The 9,737-nt window shown below is 36.1% G+C and overlaps 1 pseudogene; it reads right to left on the bottom strand.

The window, feature by feature from the left end:
- LOC102855560 overlaps positions 1-5,926 on the bottom strand; it is a 28,754-nt pseudogene extending 22,828 nt beyond the window's left edge.
- Between the last annotated feature and the right edge of the window lie 3,811 nt (positions 5,927-9,737).

The following is a 9,737-nucleotide window of genomic DNA, read 5'->3' as shown; positions in this document are numbered from 1 at the left end:
TGGTCATTGTCCAACTCTCTGATGCATAACAGGTGATTGCGAAGACCATGGCCTGTATCAGACGCACCTTAGTCTCCAGAGAGACACCACTGCTCTTCAACACTTTGGAGAGGTCCCTAACAGCAGACTTTTCCATGGCAATGCGCCTTTTAATTTCCTGGCTGCTGGTGCCAAGACTGTTCTACACAGCAACAAAGGAAGACTTACTGGTTCCAAATTGGGAAATGTGTATGCCAGAATGTGTCCTATCTGCATACCTTTTCAATATATAAAGAGAACAGATTTTTAGGAGGTTGGGCTCTATGACGAGAAATGTGGCATTAGGGTTGGAGGTAGACTCACTAACAATCTGCATCATTCAGTGACACAACCCTACTTGCTGAAACTGAGGAAGACCTGAAGCCCTTGCTGCAGAATGTCAAGGACTGCAGCCTTAAATGTTTGAAGCTCAACATCAAGGAAAAAGAGTCTCACTACTGGGCCGATTGACAGCATCATGTTAGATAGTGAAGAGATTGACATTGTTAATAGCTTTAGTTTGCTTGCCTCCACAATCTACGCTCTTGGTACTAGCAGCCAGTAAATCAAGATATGAATTGCTTTGGAAAAGTCTGTTGAAAAAACATTACTAATAATTATCTATGAATGGATCCATGATATTGTTTTCACAGATATCCTAAAAAAGTGTAAATCATCTTATGATACTTTTTTTGGTAAAATTATTGAATATAAACGAAACATTTTAATTTAAAATATAGGTTATGGATTTTACACATTATGTTGCTTGAAATTCTGTAGACCGTATTCCTGTAAATGATTTTGAATAGGTATTTTGCAGTATTTACCTCACAGAAAGATTAAGAACTTGACGTGCATTATTAGACAGCTCATGTCTAAATCCAATCTCTTCACATACCAGAGGATTGAACATGGACAAATAAATCCCTCAATATTTTATAAACACTTATTTTTAACATTAAAATGGCAATGATACATGTACTTATATTTGTCTCATATATTGAACAATGTACATAAAGTTAATGTGCCATATATGGAAGTGTTTTGTTTGTTATTTTTTTTTGTTAGGTGCCATTCAGTTGAGTATAACTCATAGTGACCCTATGAAACAAAAGATCTGAACCTAGTCCGGTCCTGCGCCATCCTCACACTTCTGACATGCAAGAGCCAACTGTAGCAATAAATATATCAATCCACCTGGCTGAGGGTCTTCCTATCTTTTGTCGACCATTCACCCTTCTTAACATCATGTCCCTCTCCAAGGAATAGCACCTCCTAGCAATAAGACCAAAGAATGTGAAGTGAAGCCTCATCATTCTTGCCTCCAAAGAGCATTCTGGCTGCACCTTCTCCAAGATATATCTATTCATTTTCTTGGCCATCTATGGGATGTTCAGTGTGCTTCTATAAAACCACAGCTCAAAAGTGTCAATTATTTTTCTGTCATCGTTATTGTCCAGGTCTCGGATGCATAGCTAGTAATCAGAAAGACTATCGCCTGAATCAGATGCACCTTAGTCTTCAAACTGACATCACTACTCCTCAATCATTTGCAAAGATACTTAGTTGAAGATTTTCCCAGAACAATGCATCTCCTTATTTCACAACTGCTGGTACCAAAGGTGTTAATTATGGATACAAGCAAGATATTTTCCTCTCCGTTATCATGATGCTGCATATTGGTCCAGTGGGAAGAACCTTTGTTTTCTTGATATTAAGATGCAATCTATACTGAAGACTGAATTTCTTGATCTCTGCAACATGTGCTTCAAGTCCTCCTAACATTCAGCAAGTAAGGTTTTGTCATCTGCCTAACACAAGTTATTGGTGAATCTCCCTCCTATTGATGCCACATTCCTCTTCCTATAGTCTAGCTTCTTGGAAAATTTGTTTAACATATGGATTGAACAGGTATGTGGATATAATACATTCCTGATGCACTCCTTTCCCAATTGCAAAACAGTCAGCGCTCCCCTGCTCCATTTGCACAACAGCCTCCTTATCCAGGTATAGCTTACTCATAAGCACAATCAAGTGCTCTGAGATTTCTGTTCTTTTCAGTGTCAGCCACAACTTGTTATGATCCACACAGTCACACACCTTTGCAAAGTTAATAGTAATAATAGCCTTTAGCTTGGTGAAGTTGGATTAGGTGAAGTTGGTAAGTGTTTGTGAGTTACATGAATACTGGGGGTAAACTGTTCAGGCATTTCTAATTGTGTTAGCAATCAAAAGTAAACTGATTAACTGTATCTGCTCTCCTCTACAATAAGCTTGGGTTGAAAGCCTCTTATGTGGGCAAATAGGATCTGATGGGTGGGCCTTTGTATTTAAAAGTTGGTTGGGTCCTCAAGCCTGCAGCCTTCAGGACTGCTATTGATTGTGTTTAGAGAGAAGGTTGTTTTAAGTGCAGCACTTGTCTGTCAGTTTACTGTACTGTGATTACTTGAGATTGATGTGATACTGAAATCTTTGCCAATAGTGTGTCAAATTCCAGAAGGGTTTCCCATTGTGGACAGGTTTGTGTGGAACTACATGACTGAGACAGACTAGAAAGCAGGATGAGCCATCTACTTCTCAAATAAAAGTCTTTTGAAAACCCTATGAACACTTAAAAAGGAGGACAGTGATAGTAGTGTAATGGTAGATCCCTTATTTGAAGCCAGTTGAAATGAAAAAAAAATTAATAACAAACATTGTTTAGCAATTGGTACATGGATTGTTTGTAGCTTGAATGCTGGTAAACTAGAAATTGTTATATGGATGTGTAGTCAATCAAAAGTTAGGAAACTGAACATGATTGTTAGCAGATACAGAACTAAATATCTGATATTTTCCATGTTTGTAGACTAGAATTTCAGAGACTTAAAAATTATTCTTATAACTGGTAATTAAAATAATAAACCTAATAGTATCTACATAGTATCTACATAATTTTAAACTGATGCTTGGTTGGTCTACATTACTCAAGATAACATTTCCCCAATGTTTATGACACACTGACAAGTTATACTCACAACATGCACCCTGTGGGATAGACAAAACAATTAATTCTTTTGCTTCATACAAGGAAAGAGAGAATTAGAAAGTTTCATATCTAAGACCAAAAGCCCAATAAGCTGTATAATTGTTGTTGTGAATTATTCATGCCCTAGATACAACATAAGGTATGTGAATTAGGGAAAATCCACTTAGTGAATCACAGGAAGCAAATATTTTACATACTATATAATGTGTTATCCTATCATTATTTATGATGGCTTATTTGCTTCTATGATGTTGAAAACCTTACCACAAGTATTATAATATCAGCAGAATCAACCATGGTAGATAGATTTCAGTAAAGCTTTGAGACTAAGACAGAATAGGGGAAAAGAGCTGGAGCTTGTTTCTGTAAATTATTCAATAAAACCTCTAGGGATTGCTAAAGAATATTGTATAATATAATTTGGAGGATAAACTCCCTAAACAAGGTACTCCTTCTTTACAGACAAGAATGTTGAAACTTCGTCTCACATGCTCTGAGCATGTTGTCAGAAGGCATTAGTTCTTGGTAAAAGACATCATTCTGAGAAAAGTAGAAGTTCAGCAAAAGAAAGGAAGACCCAAGTGAATGGATTGACACAATGAAATAGATTGACATCATGAGTGTGACATAGGGTAAAGTTTCAAATGTTGTTCACAGAGGGGCTAAGAATGACAGTCCACACAAAAAATGACAAGTGGGCTCAACAATGGACTCAAGCATACTGATGACTATGAAGATGATGTAAGGTCAAGCACCCTTATGTTCTGTTGTATTTGAAGTTGTGATAGTCAGAATGGACTGCTGGAAACAGATTATTTTTCATTTTTTAAAAAAAGTATTCCATATCAAGAGATTGCTGTATTATACTAGTTTATTTACAAAATTTGAATACATTGCTTTTCACACCAGATCCTTCACATTTCCTTCACCTCCCTACCCATCAAACTGTGCAATCCCATGATTAGTGTCCCCTGTCCCACACATCATCACCCCTCTGCTTCCACCCTTCTTCCCCCTTGAATCCTCACACTTATTCTATTCTATAATAATTGTTTTGCACAATATTTGTCCTTGTGGGACTGAGTTAGTTCATTTAGCATAATGCTCTCCAGTCCCTCCCAAGTTAGGTAATAATTCACAAAATTATTGCTCTTGTGTACTGCTTAGTATTCCATTGTGAGAGAGACGCAAATCAAAACCCCAATGAGATACTGTCTCACTCCAGTAGCAGTGGCAAAGTTTAATAGGACATCAAGTAATAAATGTAGTAGAGGATGTGGAGATATAGGAACTCTTATACATTGTTGGTGGGATTGTACAATGGTACTATTCTGGAAGGCAGTTTGGCACTTTCTCAAAAAGCTGACCGTAGAAATTCCATATGACCCAGCTATTTCACTTCTTGGAATATACCCTGATAAAATGAGAACTGAGGTATGAACGGAGACTTGTAAACCAATGTTCATAGCAGTGTTATTCACTGCTGCATGGAATCAGCCCAAATATCCATTCATAATGGAATGGATTGAGAAATGATGGTACATTCACACAAAAGATGTTGTTGTTGTTGTTGTTCCATACTGTTCAGTAGAGTTTGATTCACAGTGATCCTTCAAACAAAATATATGAATCTTGTTCTATCCTGTGCCATCTTCACACTTCCTGATACACATGAGCCCATTGTGGTAGTCACTGTGTAAATCAATCTGATTGAGAGTCTTCCTTTCTTTCACTGACCCTTCACCCCTTCCAGAATCATGTCCCTTTTCAAGAAATAACACCTTCTAGTAGTGTGTCCAAAGTGTGTAAGGCAAAGCCTCATCATTCTTGTCTTCGAAGAGCACTCTAGCTGCACCCTCTCCAAGACATATCTGTTCTCTTGGATATCTGTCCGTGGGATATTCAGTGTTCTGCTCCTACACCAGAGCTCAAAGGTGTCAATTTTTCTAGCTCTCAGATGCATAGCAAGTAATCAGAAAGACTATGGCCTGAATCAGATGCACCTTAATCCTCAAACTGACATCATTACTCCTCAATAATTTGGAGATGTCCCTACCTGCAAATATTCCCAGTGCAATTTGTCTCCTTATTTCATGACTGTGGGTACCAAGGGTATTAATTCTGGATCCAAGCAAGATAAAGCTGTTGACAGTTTTAATGTCCTCTCCATCCATCACGATGTTACCATTGGTAAGAATCTTTGTTTTCTTGACACTGATATACAATCTATTTTGAAGCCTGTATTGCTTGATCCTCTGCAGCAACAGCTTCAAGTAACACAGCTCTTGTCTGTCAGTTTGCTGTAATGAGATATCATGAGTTTTCTGAGATTCTGAAAGCTGAGCCTCTGGTGTGTAAAATGCCATAAAAGTTACCCACGATAGACAGGTTTTGGTAGAATACCTTAATTAAGACAGACTAGGAAGCAGGATGGGCCATCTACTTCCTAAATAGTAGACCTTTGAAAACCATATGAAAACTAACCATTGAGGATAGTTATACGGGATAATAAAGTAGTATACAGTACAGCTCAGGTTGGAGGTCAGTTGAAATTAGAAAAAACAATAGCAAACATCATTTAATAATAGGAATATGGAATGTACATAACTTGAATATTGGAAAACTGGAAATACTTATAAATGAAATGTAAAACATGAACATTGACATACAACATAGAAGTTGTATTTTAATATTTTATATTTCAAAAGATGACACATTAAAATGGAGACAAAGGAGGTTTGTTTGTTTTTTTAATCTTCTGCACATTTTTTAAATACTGAAAACTTATACATGACCTTATATTGTTGTTGCTGTTGTTAGGTGGCATTGGATCAACTAAAGATAATAGAGATCATCAGAACAGATGGGAACCTACCCCATTATCGGGATCTCTGCTATGCTCAAATCCAACAATTGTTGCACTCGCTCTGTCAGTTAATCTTTTTGAAGATATTCCTTTATTTTACAGACCCTCTACATTTCTCAGCATATCTTTTTCCAAGGACTGTCTCTCCTGAAAACGTGCTGAAAGAATATGGGATGAAGTTTCACTATCCTTGCCTCTAAGGGTCAAGCTCCCATGTTATATTTCCTCCAACACAGACTTGCCTGTTATTTTAACAGTCCATAGATTGTGCAATAACCTTCAATAACACTACAAATTCAAATGCATTAATTCTTCAATTCATATTAGCTTCTGTTCCACAAAAGATGAGCAGAGCATTGAAATTACTGAACAACATCAATAAAATCACATCCAAGTAAAATATTACTGAAAATTATTTTTAAAATGGCTTTAATCCGTGCAGAAGATCAAAGACAGCCTTGAATATGGATTGCATCTCAACATCAAGAAATTAAAAGTCTTCACCACTGGACCAACAGGTAATATCATGATAAATGGAGAAAAGATTGAAGTTGTTAATGACTTCATTTCACCTTAAATCCATAGTCAGCAGTCACTCAAGGTTGTTGTTAGTTGCCTACAGTTAGTATGTCAAGTCCTACTAACTTTGAACAATTAGGATTTTATCACTTGTATAAGGGAGGCTGTTGATGAGTTTTCCACCATTGCTGATGTCACATTCGTCTTCATATAGCCTTGTTGTTGTTTTTGTTATGTGACATTGAGTTGCCTGTGACTCATAGTGACCCTATGTATGACAGCCCTATACCTTGTCTATACTGGTCCAACATTATTGTCTCTGACACACCTATTCCCATCATCCCAGTCACTGAACCAATCTATCTCATTGAGTGTCTTCCTCTCTTGCGCTATCCGTCCAACACCCCCCCAAGCATAATGTACCTCTCCAAAGACTGATCTCTAATTGCAACATGCCCAAAGTATGTCAGACAAAGCTTCAGAATCCTTGCCTTCAAGGAGCAGCCTGGTTTCACCTCCCTAAGGGTGAATCTGTTTGTTCTTCTAGCAGTCTATGAGGTAGTTTGGCATTTTCTCAAAAAGCCGAATGTAAAAATTCCAGATGATCCAACCTAACTATTCCACTGCTAAGTGTATACCTCAAGGCAAATAGAATTGAGAAACAAATAGACATTTGTACACTGAGTTCCTAGTGTTCACAATTGAAAGAACATGGAAGAAGACAAAATATCCATCAATAAATGAACATTTAAGAAATTGTGGTACATTCACATGATGAAATACTATGCAATATTCAAGAGCAATGATTTTAAAAAATACAACGGAACATGGGAGAGGCTAGAGAGCATTACACTGAGTGAACAAACTCAGTTTCACAAGGACAATATTGCATAAGACTACTATGGTAAATCAGAAGGGTTGCCAGTAAGACTTTGGACTTGTACCACAGTTCAAAGGGATAAGGGAGGGAGAAGGAGGGGGCTGAAGGTGGGGAAGGGGGAAACGTCTTGGATTACAGAGTTTGGTCAGCAGAGTGAGAGGATAAAAGAATTAGGAAAGATCCAATGAGAGGGAACCTGAAAAGTTGGGGTAATGACAGGCATGGACGAAAATGATTAATTTTATAAAACATAATAGATGGGAGTGATAATATGAAATACAGTGATACAGTATCAAGGGCAATGGGGATAGGTTTGTCAGAGTCAGTGACACTGTCTCAGAACAGGGCAGGCTTCAGAGCTATTGTACCTAAGGTCACTGCGAGTTGCAGGGGACTGAACATCACATGAGAACAGAAACATATTGGTTTACATACAGAAACCATACCCATTGTTTCATTTGTATAAATTGTATTTCTCATTAATATACTTCCAAAATTCCTCAACAAAATCCTGGGGGAAAGAAATCACAGTATATTAAAAAAATATTCATCATGACAAAATAGATAGCCAAGGATAGTTCAACATAAGAAAAACAATTAATATAATTTGTCACATTAACAAAACAAAGAACAACAAGCACATGATACTAACAACTGATGCAGAAATAGCTCTGACAAAATCCAGATTAATCCTGATTAAAACACTCAACAAACTAGAAATAGAAGGGGATTTACTCAACATAGTGAAAAGTATAGATGCGAAACTAAGAGCTCATATTGTTTTCAATGTCAAGATATTAAAGGCACTTCCCTTGATAATAGAAACTGTCAAGAATGCCTACTGTCACTACTCCTGCACAGAATTGTATTTGAAGTCTTAGCCAGAGCAATAAAGTAAGAGAGGAAAATAAGAGGTAATGAAATAAATTTTAAGAATTGGAGCAATCATATATTAAATAAAATGTTACATTTTACTGTTGAAATTGTTTTTCAAAGGAAGCTATAGACTCAAATACCCCCAATGCTTAACTCTATAAAATAAAGATTATGAAAAAACTTGAAGTTCTGAGAATTTTCCAATTCATTTCACAGATCAGAAAATTGCTATGTAAAGAGCAATTAGGACCTTATAAGAAAAAAAATTGCAGATGAATAAAATTCAAGAATTCAAATAAAAATTTTAATGTGTTACTAGTGAGTTTGATACATTATAACCAAGTGGTGGATTGTTTGTTTGTTTTAGGAAGAAGAGTTTAATGGGAGATTAAAACATAATGTGATGTTGAGAGTCTTCCTCTCTCAAACTGACACTTGATGTCACTTAACAACAACTACAACAACATATAGTATACAATACATATATTATACAGTATAACATTTTATGCAAAAAGATTAAAGAAACTCAAATAAATGAAAATATATTTAACATAATCACACAGTAACAATAATAATTTTTAAATGCATTCCATATAATTGTGATCACTTTTTTATTATGAGTTATTTTATATATTTAAAATTTTAAATAGAATAGACTTCACCAGCACTGGGATCACACGATCAGATGTTTCCTGAATGGGTGTGGTACTCCCAATGGCTATACAAAAATAAATTAAAAAACAAAACAAAACAAAGAAAACCACTTGTATTTCTTTATCATAAGAAAAACTAAAGAAAAAAGGAAAAATAATGTGGCATTATGATTGGAGGAAGACTGATCAACAAATTATATTATGCAGCAGAGACAACTTTTCTTGCAAAAATTGAAAGCTTTGAGTATTTAACTAAAGAGGGTTAAAGACCATATTCTTCAATATGTATTGCACTTAAACAGTAAAAAAAATTCTCACTACTGTGCAAATAGTCAAAATAATGATTGTAGCTGTTGATTGTCTTCAAGCTTCCAAACTTGTCTTACACTGGAGCTCCACAAAACACTGCCCAACCGTTATGACATTTGACACCTCAATGACACAACGTTCAGCACCACAGCAACCCCAGATTACCTCAGTACAGCATATTGACATGAGTGCTGTACCACAAATATAATATTTCTCTAAAATATAATCACAATCAACTTTAAATACAAAGACCCTCCTTGAGGTCTTGCTGACCCTAAGCAAGAGGTTTAAATAAAAACAACCAATATAGTATGTTATTGTTATGTGCCGTTGAGTTGTCTGTGATGTATGATAGATAAAGATTGAAGTTGTGAACAATTTCACATTATACCTGGATTCATAATCAACACCCAGAGTAGAAGCATCAAGCAATCAAAAGATCAGGAACCTCTTTCCAAAAGCTTAAAAGCAATAATATCAGTTTTAAGACTAGAGAACTCCTGATTCAAGCCATCCCATGGACTGAATATTCCATGGATTGCTGAAAGAACAAGTCTATTTTGAAAGTAGCGTACTTCTATCACCTGT

This window comes from Elephantulus edwardii, unplaced genomic scaffold (genome assembly GCF_000299155.1).
Source record: "Elephantulus edwardii isolate Elephantulus edwardi_28Jun2011 unplaced genomic scaffold, EleEdw1.0 scaffold00192, whole genome shotgun sequence".
Lineage (NCBI taxonomy): Eukaryota > Metazoa > Chordata > Mammalia > Macroscelidea > Macroscelididae > Elephantulus > Elephantulus edwardii.
The sequence above is the reverse complement of the archived record's forward strand: the minus strand, read 5'-3'. Positions and strand labels throughout refer to the sequence as shown.